The sequence below is a fragment of the Anastrepha ludens genome, chromosome 6 (genome assembly GCF_028408465.1).
Source record: "Anastrepha ludens isolate Willacy chromosome 6, idAnaLude1.1, whole genome shotgun sequence".
NCBI classification, from domain to species: domain Eukaryota; kingdom Metazoa; phylum Arthropoda; class Insecta; order Diptera; family Tephritidae; genus Anastrepha; species Anastrepha ludens.
This window is the reverse complement of record NC_071502.1, coordinates 82,778,817-82,805,971: the sequence shown is the minus strand read 5'-3', so window position 1 is coordinate 82,805,971 and position 27,155 is coordinate 82,778,817. Positions and strand designations below refer to the sequence as shown.

Genomic DNA, 27,155 nt, shown 5'->3' with positions numbered 1-27,155 from the left:
AGTGCAAAGTATCTAGGCATGACTTTAGATGTAAAGCTCAAGTGGAAAGAGCACGTGAAAATCAAAGCTGCTGAGCTGAATCTAAAGACGCAAAAACTCCAAATGCTAAAGCCGGTGCGGACCTATGGTCTCCAATTATGGGCATGTACTGCAAGGACCAACATCGACATTATACACCGCCTCCAAAATAGAGTAATCAGGGGAATCGTTAAAGCTCCCTGGTACGTGCGTAATGAAGATCTGCACAAGGATTTAAATTTAAAAACCGTCTCAGACACAGCCAATTTCTGTGCAGTTAAGCATGCTGAAAAATTAAAAAAACACATTAACGCAGAAGCTTCCGTACTAAGCGATGAAGCAACTGTAAAAAGGAGATGAAAAAGAAAGAAACCTCAAGACTTAGTTGTCAATATTGTTTAAGCTACTTCAAATTGTGAAATGAAAATTACTTATTAATATAGTTTTATACTAGGTGTAATCTTTATGGAATGTAAATAAAAATTTATAACATTTCAATAAAAAAAAAAAAAAAAAAAAAAAAATTAAAAAGTTAAGAATCTAAACATGACGGTCCTCTAAGTTTCTTAAGGCTGACCCATTTATTTCGTTTCGGAGCTTCCACTTAAGTTTGTTTAGTTACGAATAAGTTCAGAGTAATTACACTACCTCTGTTTTTTAAGTGAAGTTGGAATTTGGTTATTGTATTTTTGTAATATTACTTTTTATTTTTTTTACGTATTTTACTTTTTATTTTTTTATTATTACGCCGAATAGCGTCATGTAGCCTACCAATGATATTATAAAGCCGCATTAGTTTAAGCTGCAATTTAAATAAATATTTCAACTTTTCTGCATTTATGTAATTTACTAACAGTCATTCTTTTTTACTCCTTACAGTTCTTCCAACTCGCCAATGAAATACAATTTTAATATAAAAATATTCTACTTAATCGAGACGCTTAGTCTTTCATGTGCGCCACAAGGAGCTATGAGACAACATGCCAAGAAAGTGTGCCAAAATTATAGCTGAATAATAAAAGATTTCAAATGAGAAAAGGAAATAATATGAAATCCAATATCGTCGAAAATATTGCACGCATTAAAAATATGCAAATTTAAAAAAGCAGTAACCCACAAAATTCTGTCATAATATTTACTGCTCTATAAATTTACGAATAAATATAAAATCTAGCAATAAATCTAATCAATCAAGCAAACACACTCGAATACAAAAACAACTACAAATTTAAATCCCAATCAGTATATTTCAACGTCGCTAAAATGTCTCTTCAATTGTCCACTCCCTTCTGGCTACTCTTCATTGCTCTGATCTGCATCCTCAACAGCCACTGTACGCACTCGTCGCGTGCACGCACCAGCCCGTCGACTATGACACGGAACATCGAGGAAGAAAATGGTGAGTGGAAAGTACAAACAAAAAAATTTTAATTATATTGAAAATTGCTAAATAAAAGTTTAGATATTTTTCCAAGTGAAGTAAATATTATGCTTAACTACATAGATTTAAAGTGACAGCTTAACTGCCGCGCGCTTTTTTATTTGTACTAAATTCCAACGAAAACTAAATGGAATTATATTAAAATATCAATTATGCGAATGGTAAAGTCATAAAAATTATAGCCTTTCCTAGAAACTATAGAATTAGAGGAAAGTATAATTTCTATCTTAATTTGACTTATTTTTTTTTTGCTTTTTGTTCTGCCAAAGTTCCAGCTACAACCATTTCACTCTTGTGTAGTGAAATATGAAAATCAAGCGACGTACAGTTTGCCAAACCCATGAAATTGCCCAGCAATTGTTAATGTAAATTTTAATATTTTGCACAAATGGCAGTTGTAAAGTACTCAGTCCGAAGAGCATTGCACGAAAACAACTCTAAGTGATGAAACCATTATCTTTCTGGCTGCGCAAAGGGAAATTATCAAACAGTCTTTCCATCACTAAGGATGCAATTTAGTACAAAAATGATAGCGTACAAGGTTGAGTCGATTAAAATAGAACAATAAGCGTTGCTTTGATGTGACGTAATTGTAGATGAGCTGCTCTCATACCTCACTATGAACGGAGCGTTAAAATAAACAGTGTTTGTAAACGAAGCTGGGAAATTCAGCATCATTGTTTCCTTGATTCCCTAGCGGGACACAGGGCACCAACAACATCTACGCGCCATCTCATCCGAATACTGGATAATGCCTTCACCTGCTTCCAACATAACCCAAGTTGAGCCGTCCCGCGATCCACAGTTCTGGCCAGAAAAATTGGAATTTAATCCGTAAACAGCGGTTGTCAAAAACTTGCTCGCGACTGCTTATAGCGGTGGCGATTTTCGAGGTAGACCTACTGTACAACAGTGTCGGCAGCACATTCGACTTGAATAGCCTAACCTTTATACTGAAATTCTGGTTGTTGTTTCGCCATGCTTTGTTTTTTTTTTTTTCAATTTGCAAGCGTATGTCTACATTCGTGCCTCTGCCCGGGGCAACTTTGCTCCCGAGGAAACTAAAATACTGTTTCGATAGGTTTACCTGCAATCTCCACATACCCACCCATCTTATCTGATAGACTCATCACCTTCATCTTGTCAAAATTGATTTTGAGCCAGCTTCTTAGCTGGGAAATTAGGTTGTGCTGATGTAAGTGCTTTTTTACATAATTTACGTGGCTAAGGTCAACTTTCCATACCAGTAACACGTTTTTGTGTTTAGATTAAACTCCATTTAACTTAGAAAACAGAGAGACCTGCTGGTTTTAGATTTCTAAGTTAAGTTTCTAAGTACAATTAGAGGCGCGAGTGAATCCTGCGGAACCATATCATTTCTGTCACATATCTTGAATTAAATTCCTCCAAATATGCTGAACAAAAATAGCTTTTTCGTACAAATATAAAACATATGGTAACGCATCAAAGCGAACTGTAGCAAAGACAAACCAACAAGCAAACCTAATATCGTTGGCAAAATCATTACGACGTGCTGAGTAACGTCCTCTAGGTGTCTGTGAAAACTAAATAAACCAATAGAGTTCCAAGCAAGAAAGCGGAAAAATTGTTCGTAAACAAATAAGAAAAAAGTAAGAAAAGCTCCTCCATTGATCATCATCGTCACTAAGTAGTGATTACAGCTGAGGGTGAGCTTAGCTTCGTTGACAATCCTCTTCATTCTGCTCGATTTCTAGCAACAGACTTCCAGCTCCTAACTCTTAGCCAGGGTAACCTAGCGCGTCCTCGGTCGCGGGCCATTAGGGAATTTGTTATTAAAAACGGTTTTTTGATGGCAGCTGCCCTCCATGCTTACAGTGTGTTCTAAAAATTCCTTCATCACAGCGTATGGGACCAAACGCCCTTCGGAGTATTTTTCTTTCGAAAACTCTTAAGCCCATTTCATCCAGCACACGCGGTTATAAGACAGCACCGGCAGCATTATCGACCTGTAAAGGGTTTTCCAGGTGTTACAGGTGAATAGATTGCGCTATCGAGAGATGATTAACGATTTTTTATGGCCGGCATTGGATGGTATTGATCTGGACAACGTTTATTTTCAACAAGATGGCGCTACGTGCCACATAAGCAACGAAACCATTGATCTTTTACGGGAAAAGTTTCCGGACCGTGTTATCTCTCGAAGAGGTGATCACAATTGGCCACCGAGATCTTGTGAATTAACACATTGTGACTTTTTGAAGTGAAAACTTCTTTAGAATCGTTGGGAGTGATTTGAGAAAAAGTGAAACGAAAAAAGCGACCCTCTTGGCTACGAATATTGCATATAAACGTAGCGACGAACTAAACAACTTTTAGGCCAGCGCCGACAGTATGGCGCGATAGCCGAGTGGCTAGCAATGTGAGCTTCCGATCCAGAATTCTTGGTTCAAATCACAAGAAAAAACATTTTTTTTTTTGAAATTTGCATTGTAGGACATTTCTGATTATTTATTGAAAACAGTTTTTTGGCTTTTCTATTTTTGGCCTTATGGCTAAGATCAAAGTGTAGTGTATCAGCTTAACATAGATAGATCCTCCATCGGAGGACAACAAATGTTAAGCTGATTTTAATATATCTAGCGAACCGTCACTCTCGAAAAGAGTGCGGGAATTTTTTATGTATCACCCCGGGGGGGAAATGTCCCCCGGGGAAAACGGTCTTGAAGCCCACTTTATCTGTTCTTATCAGCTTAACATCTGATAGATCCTCCATCGGAGGACAACAAATGTTAAACTGATTTTTGGAAATGGGCGGAGTGTTTTAGGGGCTTGCTCCACCTCTGCCACGGGTTGGCCCGGTATTGCAGTACCGCCGGGATTTCGGCCCAAATTATTGAATAAATACAAGAAGAAATATACTAATACATTTAGCTTTGGTGGGAAGAGACATACATTTTTATATGAATACAAGTAGACGAAAATGGAAGAAATTTGTAAGTCTGTTTCTTCGGTCCGTTTGGGTATTTTTTTTGACAACATCGAAACCAAAGCATTTGTATCATATTTTATCTATCATAAGCCACTCGTATCATTTGTTGAAATTGAAAACATTGAGGATGAATAATAATAAATTGAAGAAAATAAAATATGAACTTTATAGCAATATTATAATGAACCTATAATTATCCCGCTCCTAATGCTGCTTTCGTCTTATTCTCTCTCAGTTTGTTTTACGGAAGGTTTCACTTCTATCGCGTCTAACCGTTAGACTGGTATTTTTTTCTTTGAGGCCACGTGAAAGAGAAGGTCTACGCCAATAGCCCAGAGTCGATTCAAGACCTCAAAGATGGAATCCGTGAGGCTATCGAGGACATAGGACAGCCAATTTGCAATTCGGTTGTGGAAAATTTCATGAAAAGGATATTGTCCTGCAAGCGTTGGCGTGGTGGTCATTTGCCTGATATTATTTTCCACTACTAACGGCATACCTTCCTCTTTATAATGAAATAAACATCCGATCATTTACAGCATTTTTCTTTGAGTATCAAAATAACACCTCGTATTAAGATTTTATTTGCTTTATTTTGTTTTAGGAATGTAATTCCACGATAGTTTTCATAGCTTAATTTGTCTCTCTTTTTGTTAGCAGTTAGCAACCCTACAAGCCATGCTTTCAGGTTGTAACCTCGACGCCTATTTCTTTCAATTTCGTAAAATATGTTGCGTATTTTCATGCAAACAAAAATGTGATTTTCCTTGATGGCCATTGGAAACTGAAGCTTGGGAAAGCTTTCATATTAGTTGGTATTGTTTGCTAACAGAAAATTAGACACCCACTTTTCGCTTCGACAGATAAAATACTCAGAGCTTATGAAGGAAATGTTTTTTCAGTTGAAGGAATCGAAAGTTTTCAAGTTGTTGGATAATTTTTGTTATCAAAATGACTTAGTTTTTTATAAAAATTAATTATAATCAGACCGCATTGAACGCCCTTCTAGCAACTATAGTCACCTCAAAATGCATGCTGGAAAAGCTGGGTCCATTGGGAGTAGAATATGTCCATGGTCACTCTCGTAACTCCTGACAAATAGAAATCAGCTAGAGTATTCCCACTACTGAAACCTGGGAAACCCGCCAACCAAGGGTATTCTCATTGGCCGATAACTCTCCTTTCCTCAGTAGTGAAGACTCTTGAAACCCTCCTACTCCCACTCTACACCAAACATCTGACCCCGACCTCACATTAGCACGGCTTCCGACGAGTGCATAGTACCACCACAGCATTCACCACCATCCAGATCAACCGCGGGCTTAATCAAAATCGCCCCTGCGAGAGGACTTTTCTAGACATTTCACAGCCGACACACTGAGGAGGTGGCCCGCACACTATCCGAGTGGTCACCACTCGTCGGTTATATTTCAAGACCAAATCTCCAAACAGAACAAGAAAAAGCAAGGGGTTTCGCAGTGTAGTGTCCTTTCGCACTTGCCTTTCAACTTCTCTCCCAGCCACCAGAGGGAGACGCCCTGGTCTCTTACGCTGACGATTGCACGATAATGGCATCGGGCAATGACATTGATGGCTTGTACGCTAAAATGAACGATTACCTCACCAATCTTTCTCGCTTTTTAACAGCGAGGAATCTTCAACTTTCCCCTACGAAGTCTACGGCGACCTTCTTTAGCACCTAGACAAAGGAGGTCAAACCGCAACTTAAGTTCAAAGTCGACGACACACCAATTTCGACTGTTAACAACCCCAAGATCTTGGGAGTTATTTTTGACAGTTTTCTACCCTTCTCTGCGCACATAACCGCTATTTCCACTAAAGTCCGGCAGCGCTTGGGGCAACAACAATGAAAGCAATTGGCCTGCTCTAAATTCCGCTGCGCCTGTCTGGTCACCTGTAACTAGTGATACCCAGTGGACGAAGCAACACCTACACGACGAGGCACAGATGCTCCATGTGAAAGAGCACAACAAACTACTCAGCAAGAAATTTCTGATAGGGTCCCATCCAAGCAGACACCTGCTTGAGCCTGAGCCGCCTCCCAGACACTTGTCAGGATGCACCATTTTAATTACACAGGCGAGATCCGGACCAAAACAGATCGACAATTACTGGACCGGATAGTGTTTAGACAGACTATAAACGGCATTCATCGGGATACACTTACCACCTTCTTAAGCTCCCGACCCCCGAATGCCAACCACCACCCCTGGCAGACGCAGAGCTCCAGCTACCCCGAGAGACCTGCGTAACCTTGGCACAACTACGTTCTGGATACTGTGGCAGGTTAAATTCCAGAATTTACTCGGACATACTAAACATACGAAACCTTTTCACATGCCCTATCAAATCCACTTATCTGGACCCAATCTGTCGAAAGAGCAAGTTTCTTGGATCTACCTTTAGAAGAGCTAGACGAAGATGACCGGTGATCTACACTAAGCTGACAGGGATAAGTATACTGCTGCAACAACTACAACCTCAAAAATGGTAAATGACTGCTGCTTAAAATGTTAGGAAACTTCAACACAGTATTAAATTCATAACATATGCTTTGTGAGTTTCTGCACTAGGAAGAAAAAAGTTACACCACGTTGAAGGGAATGCCGTGCATTCATATAAATTATGGAACAGCAAACCACAGAAAGTGCTAACATTTTTAAAAAGCCTTAAAATATATGCCACCTCAGCAGGCTTTGCTCATTATATCTCTTCTCGCCTATTTCTCAAGCGATTTGCACAAATTTTTGTATTTCTCTCTATTTTTACCTCGGAAGCTAGGTATTTGTTGTAAATTTTACAGGAGAACGGTTTAAACTTTTTTTACAATCTGGCGTTATTATGGGACACTTGGTCTTTCCAACGAAGTTAAATATCTAGGAGTAATCTTGGATAAGAAACTGAATTGGGAGACACACGTTTCACTGAAGGTGAATCGTGCATTGAAGATTTTTCAACAATGCCGTAGAGCCTTTGACAAAACCTGGGGTCTGAAACCTGCTGTGGTCCTATGGATATACACAGCACTTAGCAGACCAATCCTCACTTACGCTTCTGTGGTCTGGTGGCGACGGAGCATGGTTAAGTCCACAATCCGGGAACTATACAGGCTGCAAAGAAGTGTATGTTTATGCATCACGGGTGCCATGAGTACAACCTCTGGTGATGCCCTAAATGCTATGCTTGATTTGCTCTCCCTGGATCTTAAGATACAACAGGAAGCAATAAAAGCAATGTGTAGACCCCATAAATATGGTTTATGGCACGAAGATGGAACTTCGGGACACAGAGAAATCTTTAAGTTGCTGTCGGAGCAGTATCCACTGTTTTTGGTACCTAAAGATGACCTGATACCCACAGTTTATTTTGGAAGGAAATTTCATGTCAGATTGAGCAATCCAGAACGCATGCAGGGAAGTTTGACGGATATTTTCTTTACCGATGAATCCAAGACTGAAATAGGGTCTGGAGCCGGATGGTACTTAAACGATAGTAATAAGTATCACTATGCTATGGCGGGAATGGCAACTGTTTTCCAAACAGAAGTTTTTGCCATCCTAAAAGTAGCCGAATGGATAATCGATAGGAGATGGAGCGGGAAACAGATTGGAGTCTTCAGTGACAGTCAGGCTGCATTGAAGGCCCTGGAGAACGCGAAGCAAACCTCAAAGATTGATCAAGAATGTAAGAAGAAGCTTAATTCTGTCGCAAGACAAAACAGGCTTGTACTTATATGGGTTTCGGGGCACTCCGGTGTTCAAGGAAACGAAATTGCCGACGAATTGGCCAACTGTAGATCAGCGGTGCCCACACAGAGCCAATAATCGGAATCAGTCCCGCAGGAATAAAGAATTGGATCAACGATTATGTAGGCAATCTACATAAAGAGCGATGGTCCGGTCTGGAATGCTGCAGAACTGCAAAGTGTTTTGTGACAAGTCCGAACAGAAAACTGTCAAACTTTCTACTAAAACTTAGAAGGAAAGACATTCGGTTGATGGTCGGTATCATTACAGGACACAACCCATGGGGTCAGCATATGACCACCATTGGAATTATCGAGAACCCGGTATGCCTGTCATGCTTGGAGGAGGAGGATAGCACTGAGCACTTTCTCTGTGAGTGTCCTGCCTTTGCTAGAGCACGGCTACGAGTATTGGGTTCCGATGTCATGAGAATGAGTAATTTCGTTCCCTAAAACTGGAGGATGTTTACAGATTTGCCAAAGAATCTGGAAAATTCTCACAGGACTAACTATCTCTATCTCTGTCTCTATTCTTTCCTATCTCTTTCTCTGATACTTTTCTCCTTCCCTCCTTGACTATCTACCCCCTTTCCAGAGCTTTAAATACAATGGGCTCTTTAGCCTGAGTGTTTTAGGAGCCACCAAATCTCCTGGTGCTCCTTGGCTCGACCTTTTCAAATTCAATGAGGCAAGTTTTCGGATGCCGGTAGTTTCCCTAAAGTAAATGGAAGATATTAATTCTCTGGTTGTCCCATTTTACTTGGAATTGGAGAAAGCTTCTTTTGCAGTTGAAGCACATAGAGCCCACGAAAAAAACTATACCAGCACAATATTTTGACCGACTTTGCCTACTTTTCTTTCGTTTTTTCAATTTTCATTAACTTTTTATAGAAATATGATTTGGTCTAAAATAAAATAAATTAAGCTTCAAATTTTGCAAGAAATATATAAAAATTCGAAAAATTATAAATCGAATGCACAATGCATTTTTTTTATATGCGGAAAATGCGCAAGCCTTGAACTTCTTCTACTTGCACTCTGCCTTACCAAAACTAATTAAATAATAAAAATGCATACCCAAGCTCCTTTTAAATTCTGTTTAAAAAGTTTGCAGTTTTGATGAAAATTTATCGAGGTTCTTAAATGCTTTACAAAGTTTGAAACTTTGATTTATATGATATCTGTTGTAGAATGAACTATATTTTAAGAAAAACTAGCTGACCCGGCGAACTTTGTTCCGCTCTAGAGGCACAAATGCACAACAGTAGGATGACGTTCGTGTATAGGGAATGCGAATATACGCCAAGTGGCTTCAATGCAGTTCACATAACTTGATAGAGCGCAATTTCATCGTTGGTATTGGAGGATTGGATGCCAAAAACTGCCATATCGCTGCCTTTCGTGACATATTTGCAAATGTATTTTATGGACTTTACTGAATTGCAATACTCAACGTTGCAATGTGTCTTGAAGGTTTTGGAAATAAGTGGCGAATATGGAACAATCCAACTGTTGTCGACAACGAAGTCCATTCTTTTCACTTTTGTTGTGATAGTTCGACCGTAATCATCGGGTGATCGGGTTATCATCGTTGCCAGTAACAGTCTCCGCCGTTAATTTCCGTGGATATCGCTTGGAACACTTGCCGTCAACCATGCAAGGTGATTGGGGATTGATGGCGCCACACGGTTAATGAATCATATTTGTAGTTACAACATCACTTAAGTCTGGATCGGCTTCGTGATCGGGAATCTCGGTACATATGATATCACCTATTTGGTCTGTTTGAATTCTTTCCACTAAACAAATAAGAATGGGTGCGTGTGGCAGGCCTCGTTTTTGCCATTCGATTGAATACATCCAGCATCGAGCAAAGATGTGTTGTTTAACAATGTAGTTAATCAGGGACCGCATTTTTTGTTTGAATACACGTGCTGTGATGTCATGTCGATCACTTCATATTTGTCCGGGAAGTAGCAATTGAACAATTTCTATCCATTTTGGATTACAGGTGAAAGTATGTACGTCGCCGGCAGAATAGTTAATCGATCAATATTAGCTGCATTTCCTTCAGTACCAATTGCATCACGTAAATGTACATTCCTCAGAACGCAGTTTGCCTTGGTTCAACCTAATAAAAGTTAAACGCTCCGTTTCTATTTTGACGTACATGTCGACGCAATACTGCTGAAACAATCGACGAAACCGCAGCAAATAGTTGTGAGCATTTAATAACAATTCATCGAGCTAACTTTCTTTGTAGTTTCTTCACCTGACAATAATGGCAATTTCACTCTTCCACTAAGGCAGCACAATCCCGCAAACAACGTTCATTAGCCCAATGCAAACGCTAGGATGCAAGCAATAATCAGTGTTGCAATCATACCGAAACGTTGCTCGATTCAAATCAGCACTTGATAATTCTTTTCTTGTGCGTCAAAAATGATCTACTTGTTGATCTCTGTTATTCGCTCGAAGACTTCGCATTGCCAACCGCGCCGTTACACGGGCTGCCTCGCTTTGCTCTCGTGATTGAGAAGCACGAACTCGAGCCATACTAACGCGGCGCTCTTCACAGGCAATTCCTTGTGCTTCTTCAATCGTTTCATTCGCAATGCTTCGTATCCTTTTTGCATTACGGCTTTGTCGGGAAAGATTCGATCGTCTTGGTCGCGGCATTGATAATGATGATTCAAAGAGAATAAAAATTACTGTGATTATATATTTCTGACAAAATTTCTATTATCAAATTTTCTACTTAACCATAGACAAAATTACGTTTAGCTGTCATTTGCGTTTTGTTATTCCATATCAGATGCGTTTTTGTTATACCATATTTTATAGTGACTTCTCGGAAACGCGTTCGAATGGGATAAAAAGTATCCTATGTCCGTCTCCTGGTTGTAAGCTACCTCTCAACCAATTTTCAGCCAAATCGGGTCCGTTCTCGAGTTTTAAATAGTGCAACTAACATGACTTTCTTTTATATACAATAAGTATATAGATTACTGAAAATTAAAAGAGCGAAAAGTAGTCAAGACGTTGTAGTTAGTAGCATAGGATTTTCATGGGTTGTATCATATATATTTTACACTTCCGTATATTTCTTAACAAATTAATATATTTCCATATACAGCACACTTTCGTTCCCTTTCAATCCAAAATGGCTTGGAAAACTTTGCGTGAAGACAACTTCAAAATTTGTTGGTTAAGTTTTGGCTCTGGCTCCCTTCGTTCGCAACGTCTTAAGCTAATTTGAAATCAATAATTTCGAATTAAAGAAACTGGGGCGAATATTTGCCCATTTTCGGGCGCATTCTTACAATCAGTTGCTAATTGCCCCTCACTGCCACCATTTGCACACATTTGCAGCCGATTTTGTTTTCGAAATGCAATTTGGAGCATTTAGTAAAACTTGTGAAGGGAAAATTCAACATATGGCAGAGTGCAATTTGCCCAACAAGTTAAAGTCATCAACTCATTTTAATTGGCGGTTACACAACTAAACTAAACTAAATCGGAGTGAAGCGACTCTTCTTAGAGATGGGGAAAAGCGAGATAGAGAGCAAGGGGGATGGCTGCCAAGTAGGAGAAAATCCTTGAAACTTTAGCTGCTGTTGTACAACGAAGAGTTTCGATTTTGGTTAAATTGCGCAAAAACGACATAGAAAACCGCAAAGAAGTGTACTGAGAAATTGTGCGGAAAGAGTCAGAGGTTGAGTGGGTAATGGATTGGCACTACACAGTAAAGCAGTAAGAGGTAGTGAAGGCGAAAAGTTTTGCCTAAATAAATTCAAATTCAAAGCACATAAAATGGATGTGTGGCCTAAGTAAATGAGCCGTAGTTGGAAGCGGGTAGCGAAAATAAAATATCGAAAGTGAAAGTTGGCGGAATTTGGCTCAAGTGACTGCTGTGCACAGCGAGAAAGTGGGCAGCCAAGACATGGGGGGGCATAAAAAATTTAGTAGGTGTGCCGTCAGAGAGTGAAGCGCTGAATTGAAATGCAAAACGAATTAACAAGTATGTGCGCCCAAAATTTACAAGTGAATGGCTTAAGTGACTTAAAAGCCATAAGTACAAGAAACCACCGAATTCTGTGCAAAGGTTGCGTTGAAGAGTTTGAAATCCTTTTCTAAACAAATGCAGCACGGCACTTTCGCTTAAGTTATGGATACTGAAATCAGTTAGTCGACCGAAACTTAACCAACCGAAAGCGGTCAAAATCGGTATTGATTGAAAAAATGCAAAAAAAAAAAAAAACACGAATTTGCTGTGCATGACCAATATCAGAGCGCTACCGTTGTAGTGAGGCAACTGCAAGAAACAAGAGAAAAAGCATCACAGGCGACAGGATTAACTTTCATTGCGCCAAAGCAAACTTTGAGTGCGCGTGCTGGGAGTTAATGTATAGCAAATTAATAAAAACGACCCAACGGAGGGTGAGTGGTGTGAGTTATGAGCAAAAGACGATAGCAAATACTAAAGCACGAAAAAGTAAGAAAATGCAAAGAACTGACCAAGTTGCGGTAGCAAAGTAACACAAAAAACAAAAAAAAAATTTGCTAAATTTTCAAGTATGGCACCAGAGTATGGCAAAAAGCAGCGCAGTGATGAAATTTTTGGAAAAATACGTAAGCAAGTGGACAAATAAGAAAAAAAACTAGAAAAAGCGAAGCAATAAAATGGCAAAACTCGAGACAAACTTTATAAAAATGCTAGCAAAAGTTGCGCATTTCCTTAGTGTCGTTACTTATAGTATTGTTTGTGTTGTTGTTGTGTTTTTTTTGTTTTTTGTTTTTTGCATACACTATTCAGCTACTTTTGTTATTTGTTGATGCTAACAGCGAACAAGAGAAGCTCCAGCAAAGTTGCTTGGAAGTTTTGAACTTGAAACTAAAATTTTTTACACTTTATTACTCTACTTTGGCAATTTCCACACAAACATACTCACGCAAGAAACTCAACCACTCACTCACTCACTCACTCACCTTCATTGTGCAAAGCTGCCGCACGTCACAGAGTTGCTTGATTTCATTATTTATTATCCTCCGATTGCACGAAGTGGTGGTTGGGGAGTTGAGCAAGAGAATAGTATGCAGTGGGGTGAACATGACAAGGGGACAAGTTTTCACCATTTCCCCACTTTGGTCAGTTCGCTTCCAAATTCGCAGTTAAGCACATGTCGTCACAGTTCCGGCAAAAGTCAAGCTTCAAGAGGCATACAAAATAAGAAAAACAAAAACAAATACAATAACCTCCTTCCGCCGCTATTGCTGTCTCGTATTGATGTTTTGACGCCGCTTTCTTGGTAGGCATGAATTTCGTGACGCTTAAATGTTTTTTTTTTTTAATTTTTATTATTTTTTTTATTTTTTATTAGTTTTTTCAGTTATGGCAGCAAAGTTTAAAATATGCCGTCGCCATCAATAAAGTCGTTAGTCATCAGTCGCACAAAAGCGCCGGTCTACGCCATCAGCAAGTGAGGCATCATTATCTGAAAAAAAGTAATAATAATCATGAGCTTTGTAGGGCAAGCCTAATCTATCTGGGCATCAAAAAACATGAAAAATTGTGTAGTCATCAATACTGATGCCCATACAAATATAAGTAGGTCAGGCATGGGTTTCACGCTTTACGCAAAACTCATTCTGAATTATATTCTTCTTAACTTTTTGGCAAGACTTTGAAAAGCGTGTTCTAATATCTATGTGTTTGTGGTGGTTGGGTGTCCTGGGTGTATTATAATCAAAAAGTTTTGTCATAAATATTTTATAGATCTTGCAACTGCTGCATTTCGTGCAAATTTCTACACCCAAGGCAAGCGTGCCGCAGTGAAACATCTTCAATTATTTAGTAATTTTTTTCGCAAATACTTAAAAATTATCCAAAGAATGAGTTCTTTAAACTCAACGAAACCCCTTATCAATAGTCCAAGTCGTAACTATGTGAGAGTGACTTGAAACGTGCACCACTTTTCTAGAAGCCAATTGGAACGGCGGGGCTGATTTACATAAGTGGTATTGTAGTTTTTTTATATGAATGAACTACCGCGGCAAAATATTTCTGCCATTTCCATATTATTTATTTTCCTAGTGCTCGCTTTCTAGTTTAGTGCTCGTCACATGTAGGTGCAACGTGGCGTATACGCAACGCATTTTATTATGCAGGACAAAAATTAAATATAAAAATTATTTTAGCGAATTTAAGTGAAAGTGAATATATAGTAGTTCAAAATTAATATGTGAGAAAATGAAATTTAAACGCAGTGGCTGGTGAAACATGTTTTTGCGTAAGTAATCAATTCCATTTTTTATAAATTACAAAATGCTATATTACTTTGATTGGAAAAAAGGCAATTGTCGTGATGGGTTGTTAAACACTGCAGTTGGTTATTTCCGTTTAAAGAAAATATCAACAAATTTTTTGGGGTATGCTTCCAAGATGATGAAACATAATGAGGCTTGTAAGCTATTGCCGAACAACCGCAAAACTCAAAGGCCTTACCAGGGCAATTGAAATGAAGGGGAGTGAGTGCTGGCATGGGTGTATGGGAATTGAAGAAAATATGTAGCTAAGATGACTGTAGTCAGAAGCCAGTTGTAACGAGCAACTGATCAGTGTTCGAGTAGCGCTGACCACATCTCATGCTGGACTTGAATAATTTGTAGCTGTTGCCATAAAAGTTTTTTTTTTTCTAATTTCGACACTGTATATAAAATCAGTAGGTATATAAATACTCAACTAGGTACCAGCAGGTAGTCATTGCTTAAAGCTTTAAGTATGCTTCCTCACAGGCATTGATTTCGAAGTAAACCAAGCTGTGCGGCTATGCGAATGGTGGAAGGGGGACGAACCTTTGTCCAACGAAATTTTTTATTCAGCCAAAATGGAAATGTGCAAAATTTTCCAATATTGAATTATGTTCAGCCCAAAATTTTCTACAAATTAATGTGATGTGCGTCATGTGCCCAAGAGAGAATCTTGGAAAGACTTCTGTAGCAGTATGGAAGACACTAACGATGCGGCTAGACTTAGGGAATTGTTATCCAAGAATCCGTCTATGCCAAGAACAATACGAAAAATTAACGGGGAGTGGGCTGACAGCTGTGAGGACTCTCTAGAAGACCTAGTCAGCACACACACACCTAGAGGAGATATTGTGCACGAAATCCCGACGAACGTAACTACAACCAACAAAACAGAATGGGCTATACAAAGTTTCGACCCATATAAATCGCCAGGACTGGATGGAATCTTCCCAGCCATGCTCCAAAAGGCAAGCCACCTTGTGGTACCATGGTTAAGAACGATATTCAGGGGATGCCTGTGGTTCAGCTACGTTTCTGTATTGTGGAGAGAAGCGAGAGCTGTGTTTATTCCAAAAGCAGGAGTCACTTAATGTGCAACCCGCGGTTTATCTATGGATAAGGCAGCTATTAGCTAGCAGAAAGATAAAAGCGGAGTGGAACGATGCGAGCGTCACCAAATATGCATGCATAGGTACTCCGCAAGGTGGGGTACTATCACCGCTATTATGGTTACTTGTAGCAAATGAAATTCTTAAGAAACTTGACGGAGGGGCACCAAACTAGTGGCATATGCCGATGACATAGCTATAGTAGTTACGGGAAAGTACCTGGACACCATCAGTAATGTGATGAACAACACTCTCAAAACGATACACCAATGGGCATCTCGCGCAGGGCTAGGCATAAACGCGGAAAAAACGGGCATGGTACTTTTTACCAGGAAGTACAAAGTTCCGGCGTGAAACCTCCCGAAGCTAGGCAACAACGAACTACTTCTCAAAGATTATGCGAGGTACCGCGGAGTAATACTGGACAGCAAATTGCTGTGGAAGCACAACGTTGAGGAGAGGGTGAAAAAGGCCAGTAATGCGTTGTACGCATGTAAAAGAACGCTGGGCGTTACTTGGGGTCTATCACCCTCTCTGATGCATTGGTGCTACACAGCAGTAGTCAGACCGATATTGCTGTATGGAACCTTAGTATGGTGGACTCCGACAAAAAAACTGGCATACTTCACGCCGCAGGAAAGAATTTAACGACTCGCTGCTCTGTGCATAACAGGAACGATGAAGACCACCCCAACGGCAGTGCTGGAAATGGTACTCAGCATGCCACCTATTGACCTCATGGCGGAAAACCTGGCAGCGAAATCCGCGAGGAGGCTAATGGCTTCGGGGGTATTCACCTGCAGAACCTTCGGTCACAGCTCAATAGGAAAGTGGAGCTCAGGTGGCACGGACTACATGACTCCGTACTTTAATTGGGAGAGAAGGTTTCGCACTACAATTGAAGAGGAGGGATGGCACAAAAGCATGAAGCCTGGCCATAGAACTTTTCACATCTATACAGACGGCTCGAAAACTCCAGACGGAGTGGGAGCGGGTATTTACTGCTCAAAACTAGGAATAAGGCAGCCTATCAAGCTGCCAGACCACAGCAGTATTTTTCAAGCGAAAGTTTTTGCTGTGGGGAAGGCCGCGGAGCTAGCCTACACTAGAACTAGAAAGAACTCAACAATTAATATATACGTGGATAGTCAAGCAGCAATAAGAGCAATAAGCTCATATTGTATTAAGTCCAAAAATATTCGACGGAGCAGGGAGGCCATAGAAAGGCTAGCCGGAAACAATAGGCTGCATATCTACTGAGCACCTGGTCACAAAGGCATTATGGGGAACGAAATAGTAGATGAGATTGCAAAAAGTTCTGTTAGACTGTTAGATTGCTAACACGAACAAATGCAGAAAATGCAGAGAGGATGTTGAAGAAACTTTAGAACACCTTTTGTGCGTTTGTCCGGCATTATTAAAAACGCGACTAAGATGCCTGGGAGCCCCACTGTTTGAGGGTCTGGCAGACGTCTCAAAAGCGGAGCTCCCAGCCCTACATAGATTCGCCAAAAGCGCTGACATCGTACATGATGTCTACTTTAGGTATTCATAGAGGTCGGTCTCCATCTTGTATCGCTAGGGACCAAAAGGTCTATGCGTGGCTTATTGCCAACCAGGCTAACCTAACCTAACCTAATGTGATGTGTTGTAACTTTTGAAAAAAGGTGAACACTTATTTCAAAATGTTGAAGGAATTTTGTGCCGAAGTATATGGGAACCAGTTTAGAACGATAGTAAATTATATTTCAGTAATATAATAACAGTTTGAGATACAGAATTTATTCAAATTCTTGGTTCAATGAAAACTAACCCTACAACGAAATATTTTCAATATTTTCCGATAACATTTTTTTAATAATTCGGCAACCGTAAAACGATGAATGTTGAAATGCCAAACTTTATTAAATATTTTTAGAGCTTGATGCCAATGATTGCTTTGACAGCAGCTAAAACATAACAACTGAAAAGCTATAACTTCTATGTGGTTGCCTTGCGTATGCCCTTTCCAATATGCGAGGCGTCAAGAAGAAGCGTCACCTTCACATATAACACGACCTATTTCGGTAAAGTTGCCATGATAATTTCATAATAAAATTATTCGAGAGATACACCGTTTTGGTGGCTTCCACAATGTGCCTGCAATAACTAATAACACTGGTATTTTGAATTAATGAATGCGCAAGCTTCGAGGCATAATGATGGAGTGCTCATATCTCTACAAGCCCTTTTGCACATGCCGTAGTTGTCGCTGTTTTACAGTGGGCGTATCCAGAAACAAAGCCAAACAAAATATAAAAAATAAAAAAAAAATTAAAAAAAATAAAAAAAATAAAAAACAAAATAATCGCTCACAACAACTTAAGCTGTTTTGCACGCCTCCTCGACCGTTCACTACAACAAGCAGCTTAACCGAAGCTATTAAAACACTGACCACGATTTTTCAATGGATTACCTTCCACTCATTTTTAAGCGTAATCTGCCTTCTTATATATAAAATTATGTGAATAAATAAAAATTGCTGTCTGTATATATTCGATTTAAAATATATAAATTAAGTGCTTCGTTGATAAAAGCTCTCTATATATGCCCTATAAAATTTAAATACATAATTTTTCGCTACTGTTAATAATATTACGTAATAAGATGACCGGGCATCACCACCAAGTTGGTTGGCAAATAGGATTTGATTATGTAAACCATTTTATTTATTTTTTATTTTAATGATATTAATATTAAATCGTTTAAGCTTGCGTTTATTATTCCATTCTCAACATATATACAGTTCCGGTCAACTAATTAGCCACGCAGCGGTGTGTGACTTCGTTTGAATAAGAACAAACACGGCATACGTTACACTGCTGTTAAGTACACACGAAAGAAAAGTGAGCAACGGCATAACAAATCAGCTGATATAGAAATCAGAGAGCATACAATAGTGATGCTTTCCATTTCAATTCAACCGGGCTATTCGGGTCATGTTCTTCGATTTCGATGTAACTCAAATATGTTGCTCTCTGGTCAAAATAATGAGACACGTATTTTTTTGTTCGCCCGAAATTTTTTTTTGCAAGGTTAATCGGCAATTTTGTTTTTCGGCTCAAAATCGATTTTTTTTTAATTATGTAAGAAAAAAATTTTTTTAAATGCCCATAACTTAGTCAAAAATGAACCGATTTTAATAATTCTGGGTTCAAAATGATCGTCATTACTTACACAAGCGACTTCATGTGGAAACAATTGCAAAAAAGTAGTTGAAAATTTATTTGTTTTGGGCGAGGGCTGCATATATCGGTTCTTTTTTTTTGGCTGCATGAGTGATATCGATATTAGCAACTATGGTTTTACAGCTAAGAATGGCAAATTGTGTTGACATATCTGTTCAGTAAAGTTTGGCAAGTCATCGCGAATCGTTTAACGCCAGACTTGTGTTTCCAAATTGTGGAAATTTACTTTGAAAAAATATATCTGTTCACGAATGTAACTAGTAGCTACGGGGGATATGACCAATAGCATATTCAAAAAATAAATGCCAATTTCATGGCTCGTAAAGTATAATAAAAAAATTGTTCCAACAATATTTCTATTTTGTTCTCATTTTAAGTTCTCAAGCTCTTAGAAAAATACCCGATACAAAAGTATATATAAATGGAATTTGGATATCACACAGCAAAAAAAAAAATATTTCAATTTTCCTTTTGTTTTCAAAATTTTAATAGTAATAGCATCATTGGGTATACACTCCACGTTTTTGTCGTGGATCAAATCATATTTGTCCAACAGGCACTGCGTTGTAGCCGTTGATAATACGACATCTCGTGCATTTATTGCGTCCTCTGGTGTCCCACAGGGAAGTATTCTAGGACCCCTTCTCTTCATACTTTTTATTAACGATATTGGTTCTTGCTTTTCGTTTGCAGAACACTTGTTGTATGCTGATGATCTAAAAATATTTGCGGTGATTAACAGTCTTAGTGACTCTGAAAAGTTGCAAGCTGACTTGCACAATGTTCGGAATTGGTGCTATTTAAACCGTTTGTCACTAAATATTAGCAAATGCTTTCACGTAAAATATGCTAAATCAAACAATACTTTGCATACTTCGTATAGTATTGCTGGCTTCCCTTTGCAATCCGTTGAGGAAATTAAAGACTTAGGCGTTATTTTCGACTCTAAGCTGATTTTCACCAGCCATGTTAACCACGTCATAAGACGATCATATGCGATGCTAGCATTCGTACGCCGAAATTGTTCTGCATTTACTAACCCATACACTCTCAAAACATTGTATTGTGCTTTTGTTAGATCAAGATTAGAGTATGCCGCTATTATTTGGAGACCGTACCAAATAGGTCTGTCTAATCGGATTGAGAGAGTTCAGAAAGTATTTCTTCGTTTTGCGCTCCGATCTTTAAACTTTTCTGAACCTGTACCATCGTACCGCTCTCGATGTTTATTGATTGACTTAAAACCTCTTGATAGCAGACGATCTATTCTATCGTGCTCATTTATTATTCGTATCATTTCTGGATCTATTGATTGTCCTTCTCTTTTAAGTAAAATTCAATTTAATATACCCAATATGAGGCTCCGACAGTACGAAACCTTTAAAATTGGCTTCTCGAGAACCAACTATGGGGTGAATGCTCCGATTCCTAGGGCATGTGCAGATTTAAATATGTTTTTCAATTCTTCCGATGCTGATTTTACGTGGCCGTATGGGATCTTAGTCAATCATCTTAAATCGTTCTTTTCTTAGTAACTACTAAACTATTGTACATTAGCTTAATATAGTCTGTAAGAATGTATCCATTTAAAGACAATAAATAAATAAATAAATAAATAAATAAAAATAATATAAAATATAGCAAAGAAACAGTACTCCAATCGCTTTAGTCATTCCTGTTTTGTTGCCGTTGGAAAGTTAATTTTATAATTTTGCCTTATATAATATAAATTTTTGGCTTATATAAAAACCTCTTTAATAAATTTATAATATTTATGTTAAAAACCTTCCAGGAGATATGAGCTTCAAAACAGAAAAATTTTGCACAAATCGGGGCATTTCGTGCGTAGTTATTAGCAGCGAACATTCATTGAGATGCGTTAGTGGCTGCTAATTAAAAGTATTAATACAAATTTTTACAGTGACTTAATTGGTTTGTCGATCATAATTTTCTAGCGGGTTTTTCAATAAGGGGATACATATTTTTTATTTAAATTCAAATGCACACTTTAATATTTTTATGATCAGTTAAACAGAGAAGTTTATTCAAGATTCACATCCATGTGTTGGTATAGTTTACAGGCTAGCAACATTTTGAAAACTATTACTGTCGAAATTCTCAATCTTAAAGCAGCCTAATAATAATTCCACAAAGCGCCCTTATTACTGAGATATTCGTATAGGTCGAAGTGCCAAAAATATAGCAACCATAATTTCTTCAGCTCCCAATGAGCCAAGTCAGCCGCTTCCCCGCCTTTTAGTGTAATTAGGAACCCTCAGCTATTATTAGAGGACCTGTCCACTTTCTGACCAATAAATACGAAGTTTCCCGAACTCTTATTTTGATTTTTTTCCACATTGTAGCAAATTTTGGGTAAACATTTTGACCCAATACAAGATGGAAACTCAAGATGGAAAGCTTCTTGATCATTTGCACCGAAATTTCTCTAATTAGTCTCTATACAAGTTACGTTATATTCCTCTTTTGGCCCACTGCAAGTATGTTATATACTAGGGCGGGTCGATTTAAAAATCTCTCATTGCTCTGTGAAAATCGTATTCTAGGGATCAAAATAAGAAACTTTGCCGAAGGAACCATACCTCTAAAACGAATTCTGATGTCCCCCAATTTGGGTCGAACGAAAAATCCCACTTTGACCCATTTAGAGTGCTCCAATCGAGTCCAAATGTATGACTGACCCCCACTAACTTTAGACGGCCGATCCACCCATGCACACCCCTTGGAACTCCTCGGGGGGGTTGCCCATACAATCATTTCAAAATATCACCATTTTTGGCCTTTACATGAGAAAAGAAACTAAAAAGTTCGACCCAAATTGGGGGACATCAGAATTCGTTTTAGAGGTATGGTTCTTTCGGCAAAGTTTCTTATTTTGATCCCTAGAATATGATTTTCAGAGAGCAATGGCCTATTTTTTTGCCTCCCCACAAATCGACCCGGCCTATTATATACCCTTTGAAAACCCATAAAATTAACAACTCACACTTTTTATTTGGAAAAAGATAAACATTATTCCATAGCTAATATTTAGTTGTACACCTATTATTTTGAATCATACTGGCTTTAATCCCAAATCACAAAAAATATAAGCCTGGTTAATATGTAAATGTCCCCACAATGTTCAAACCCCTGCACAATCGCCGGCTTTCAGCGTCATTGAAAACTTGTGGTCAGTTTTGTAGACAAATCTAAAAAAATATGACATCGATAAGGAATCTAATCTTCAAATGGCGTTACTTGAAGAGTGTAACCAAATCAGTCCCGAAAAAAAAATTTGTTGATTTCACGCCACGTAGACTTCAAGCTGAGATTAGTAATAAAGAATACCAACAAAGTATATTTAATTTTCAGAACTAGAAATAAAGAGTTGCTCTTTATTAACAGCATTATTTAAGCTGCGGCGTAAATTCTTTGTATGTTTTTGTTTTTTTGCATTCCAATAAAATGAGCGAACACTTTTTTGTATTTTATGTTGTAAAATGTTATCCCTGTTATCCCATTTTCGAAAAAATAGAACACTTTGCAAAAAAATCGAATCTGTATCAGATAAGATGTGAGTGACTGTAGGTTATCTATATAATTTCAGACTTTGTGCATTCCACCTTTGCTCATTAAATGTGAAAATACAAGACTGCTCTAGTCATATTTTCTAACAGCTCGCTGCTTTGTTATCCGTGGCCTGTTATGCTTCCCACTGTTGTCTGCTCTAAGGTTCATAAGGCTGGCGTACAAAATACGGAAATATTTTCTTATTCAATGTAAAAATGTTGGTGCTGAGCCATACGACTCTCATTAGGAGCAATAAGTTCAACTCTATTCTATGACATAGTTCCCCAGAATATAGTCTGCCCGCAGCCGCGATTCACCAAAAGGCTAGAAGTAGTGCTAATGTCGAGAGAGTTTGAAAGGCCTTTTTTTTATACCGACAAAATACAGTAGTAGAACAAAGTCTTTGGACTCTTAATATACACTCGTAAATATATGTATTTAAGATTAGAAGGATTAAGACCGTTTTGTTAGTTTTACTTGGATTTTTATGGAAATTAGGTTTCTTCTCCTTTAATATAGAGATAATTATAATTTTGTGTTGAATATATTTTTAACTACTACACGAGCCAAAAATTTGCCAATTATTCCGGCTCCAAGACTGAAATGATACTGGAGTTGGATTCATTTGGGCAGTGGCTTCAGAAGTCTTTGCAATATTTAAAATAGCAGACTGGCTAATAGGCAAAAGGCGTCGAGGATATTAACTGCGGGTCTTCATGGACATCCAAGCTGACTTAAAGGCCTTAGAAACCGTTCGCACTTCTTCAAAAATAGTCAAGGAATGTAAGTTGAAACTAAGGAAGAATAAATTTGAAGTTTTTTGGATGCCAGAACACTGTGGTCTTCAAAGCAATGACCATCCATGTGTCTTAAGGCTTTTCTACAAAGGTTTGCCATTGCCTTTCGAGGGGCGACCGGTGATAGAAAAAGCTTTTTCTGTCATTTCAACATTGCCTTTAATGAAGGTCTTGCTGATTCTGTATAATAATCAATAACTTAATAATTCTTGACAACACCTTATGGAGTGGTAGAAAAATTCCTTCTCAAACAGAGTAGGAGTGAGCTATGAACCCTCATAAGACTAATTACGGGGAACAATCCATGCGGACGACATACATATAGTGGTCGCCTTAGACATCATCAACGATCCTTTATGTACATCTTGTTGGTGGGATGGGAATAATACAGAATACTTTCTTTGCCATTGTTCAGTCTTTGGTGAACTTAGATGACACATTTTTGCGTCGGATGTATTGAGAGTGGAGTACATAACTATATTTTCTTTCCCTGGGCAAGCTGCTGAAATTATTCGAAACAATTTTAGAAGTTTGCAGAGCAGCAATGAATTCCCTACCTATCAGCAGCTTTCAATCCTTTAAATCCTCTACCTAAGCATTAAGTATCAGGTCAGTCCATAAGCTCATGCGTTTTTTAAAGGTGGTTTTAAAATTAATAAAAAAGATGTTTAAAGTATTTATTAATCAGTAATATATTTTCCTTAATTAGTTGCAATGTCTTCCCAACGTTTAGGCAAATTTTTAATTCACTGCTCAAAAAAGGAGCCAGAACACGCTTCGATATCCCTTTTTTATAGCTTCTTTTGAGGAGTAGTTTTTGTTACTCATATAAGATTGAAGTCCACGGAAGAGGTGATAATCACAAGGTGCAATATCCGGAAAGTATGGTGGATGCGGCATTAGCTCCCATTCGAGCTCGTTCAGCTTGCCTAATGTTTGCCTTGCGGTATGAGGTCTTCCGTTGTCGTCGTGAAACAAAACTTTGCATCTATTCACTAAAGACGGTCGATTTTTGTTAAGTACCTCATTCAGGTTTGATAGCTGATGGGAATAATAATCAGCAGTTATCGTCTGGTTTGGTTCCCGAAGTTCGTAATAAACAATACCGGCCATATCCCACCAAATAGACAGGAGAATCTTCGTGGGGAGAGGGCTATCTCTAGGGGTCGGTTCTGGTGTTTCATTTTTTTCTAACCGTTGGCGTTTCCGAACAGGATTATTTTGAAGGCCCCATTTTTCATTACCAGTAACGATATGGTTCAAAAAACTTTAATTTTCAAGCTGTTGCAGCAGCTGAGAACACACAATCACTCTCTGCTGAAGGTTGGCGACGGAAAGTCTATGCGGAACCCATTTTCTCAGCTTTGAAACCTTTCCCAACTGAACCAGGTGCCTGTGAACTGTTCCATGCGATGAATTTAACCTCTGAGTTATCATATCGACTGTAAAATTTGGCTCAGCTTCCACGAATTCGAGCAAGGCGTCGGAGTTAAAGACTTCAGGACTACCAGCGTGCGGGACATCCTCCACGTCGCAGTTCCCACTTCGGAATTTTGAAAACCAATTTTGCGCAGTCCTTACACTCACGGTATCCTCTCTGTAAACAGTGTTTATTTCTGAAGCAGCAGTTGTTGCATTTTTACCACTTTTATAAAAAAAATACAAAATATGCTTCTTATACGCGTTCGAAGATTCCATTTTATTTTTTAAAAACACGTGCTTCTATCCGCGGCTAAAATCACTTGTTGAATGCACAATATATCAAAGAAAATATAAATAGTTCCGTTATATTCTGCGAATAATATTTTGTATGCAAAAATCGTACAAAAGTGAAATTATGGGTAAAATACGAACGAACTTATGGACTGACCTGATACAATGGGCAATATTGTCCGAGTGCTTGGAAAATTACCAGCCATCCACAATTCTATGAGATTTCAAGGATGGAAATACCTGGTGGAAAATCTTTTTCATGAAATTTGATACAATAACTTTAAGAGTACTTAAAAGAAAATCATCTGTAAAATGATAAGGTAGAAGATTTTCACCCATGTCTGAGTCCACCATATTTGTAGCCAGGTTGTTTTGAATTTGAATCAAATTTGTTAATGCCGATTTTTTCCCTTCTGATATCGTCGTAAGTCAAACTTTTAGTGTCTCTTTACTCAAGAGATCCTACTCTTCAGCCGCCCTCTCTTCATATCGGAGGTATTGAATTATTTTGGCTGAATATGTCTTAACAGCATTCCTGTTCTGATGCACACATGGGAGTCCAAGCAGTGCCTTCAGTGTTTGACGATAGTCTCGAAAACGGTCTCATTCGAAGATAACATGCTCTGCATCTTCGATAGTGTTGGAGCAGTGTGGGCAGTAGGGATTGTCTGCCAGCTTAAAACTGATAAACTGTGATAAATAAAAGTCAACGTGGCCGTGTTTCCTGGTTACCTATGGTGCAATTTAAGCCTATGGGTTAAACGGCCGTTGGATTGAAGCCGCTCTGTACCGTTTGTTCTCCTTTGATAGATTTGCTACCTACCTGTCATAGAGATGGCTCATTTCACGTGTACGTGTATATAGGGAGTTTTCCGGCAATAACGCAAATCGCGTCATCAGAGATGGTTCTGAATTCGCAATCGACTCTTATTGCATTTCATCGTAACACCTCTGCTACGTGTCGTACGTAAGATAGTTTAGCTCCCGCCCATATGGGAGTAGCAGAACAACAGATTTTACCACTTTGATAGGAGGCGAGTTCTTGCACCCCAACACCCCCCTATCCCTGTTATTTGGCAGAGTTCTTATGGGCCCTCCGTTTGCTCCTCCTCTTTAAAGCTCACAGTAGTTAGATGCCGCTTAAAGCTGAGTCGTGCGTCAATTAAGACACCCAGGTATTTAATTGCCTCTTGCGACAGTATTTCGTGATCACCAATCCGCGATTATCTGGAGATACGGTACCGCACTAATCAATTTAAAAAACACGTAAGATGCGTATAAGCATTTTAAGTAATTCATTTACGACCTCCGACCGATTTCGTTCACTAGGTGACACTATAAACACCAGAGTAATCCATTTTTCGGGAGTTCACTCAAGAATTTTGTATTTATATCAATAAACTTTCCGTTAATGAGCTCCTTTCAAATTGCCTATTAGGTATTTGTAGCATCACCAGCGCCTAACAGAAGTGACTATCTGAATTCTGTTTCTACTTAGTTGAACGTAACTGCACTTATGAAATATTGCATACAATCCCATAACATCCTCTTATCACTTATGAGCTTAAACACCGCTTGTTTTTATTTTTTTTTTGTATTTTTTTTTTTGAAATTTACAGAATTTATTTTTAATTTTTCGTCATTTACATTTTATTTATTGATTTACTCAATTACCCTTTTTTTCTTTTCTGTTTATTTAATTTCAGTTCGATATCTCTTGGAAGGTAAATTTTCATTTATCAACTTAAATTCCCTTCCTGCCAGTGAAACGTACGCATCGCACGAAGGTATTTATTTACATAGTTGACCATTTCCACAAAGTTGTTGACAAATGGAAAGTTGCTGCGGTTTTCGATGGATTTCTTGAGAGTGAACCGTAGACAAACAAACTTTCTAAGCCAGCTAAAATCAAGTCAAATGTAAACCACCATACCGGCAAAAAGGTAGCCAAAGCAAATAACTGGCTAGAAATGTATTGCTGGAAGAAAGGGAAAACTTTGAAAAGCCAAAAGCCCCAAAAATCAACTGAAAATCTGCTGCGGCACCAAAAAGCGTTGAAGTCGAGGAGCGAAACGGATTGCATATTAGGAATTTATCCAACACAACGTTAATACCTACATATGAATGTGTGTATTAGGGATGTCAATTTCGGGGTTTCGGGATTTCGCGGTTTCGGGATTTCGCGCGTTTTAAATCTCGAACAACTCGGGATTATTTGCCTATTTGGGAAGCAT

At 38.5% G+C, this 27,155-nt stretch overlaps 1 long non-coding RNA gene and 2 pseudogenes across 1 annotated transcript in view; all 3 read left to right on the top strand.

The window, feature by feature from the left end:
* The window catches only part of LOC128867737 (uncharacterized), an 87,834-nt gene extending 61,188 nt beyond the window's left edge, over positions 1 to 26,646 (top strand). The window contains exons 2-3 of the long non-coding RNA XR_008455012.1: positions 898 to 1,417; positions 26,628 to 26,646. This is a non-coding gene — a long non-coding RNA (uncharacterized LOC128867737). The remainder of the gene's footprint in view (positions 1 to 897; positions 1,418 to 26,627) is intronic.
* LOC128868984 (U2 spliceosomal RNA) lies at positions 3,974 to 4,090 on the top strand (annotated as a pseudogene).
* Positions 4,155 to 4,335, top strand: LOC128868976 (U2 spliceosomal RNA; annotated as a pseudogene).
* Positions 26,647 to 27,155: the final 509 nt, after the last annotated feature.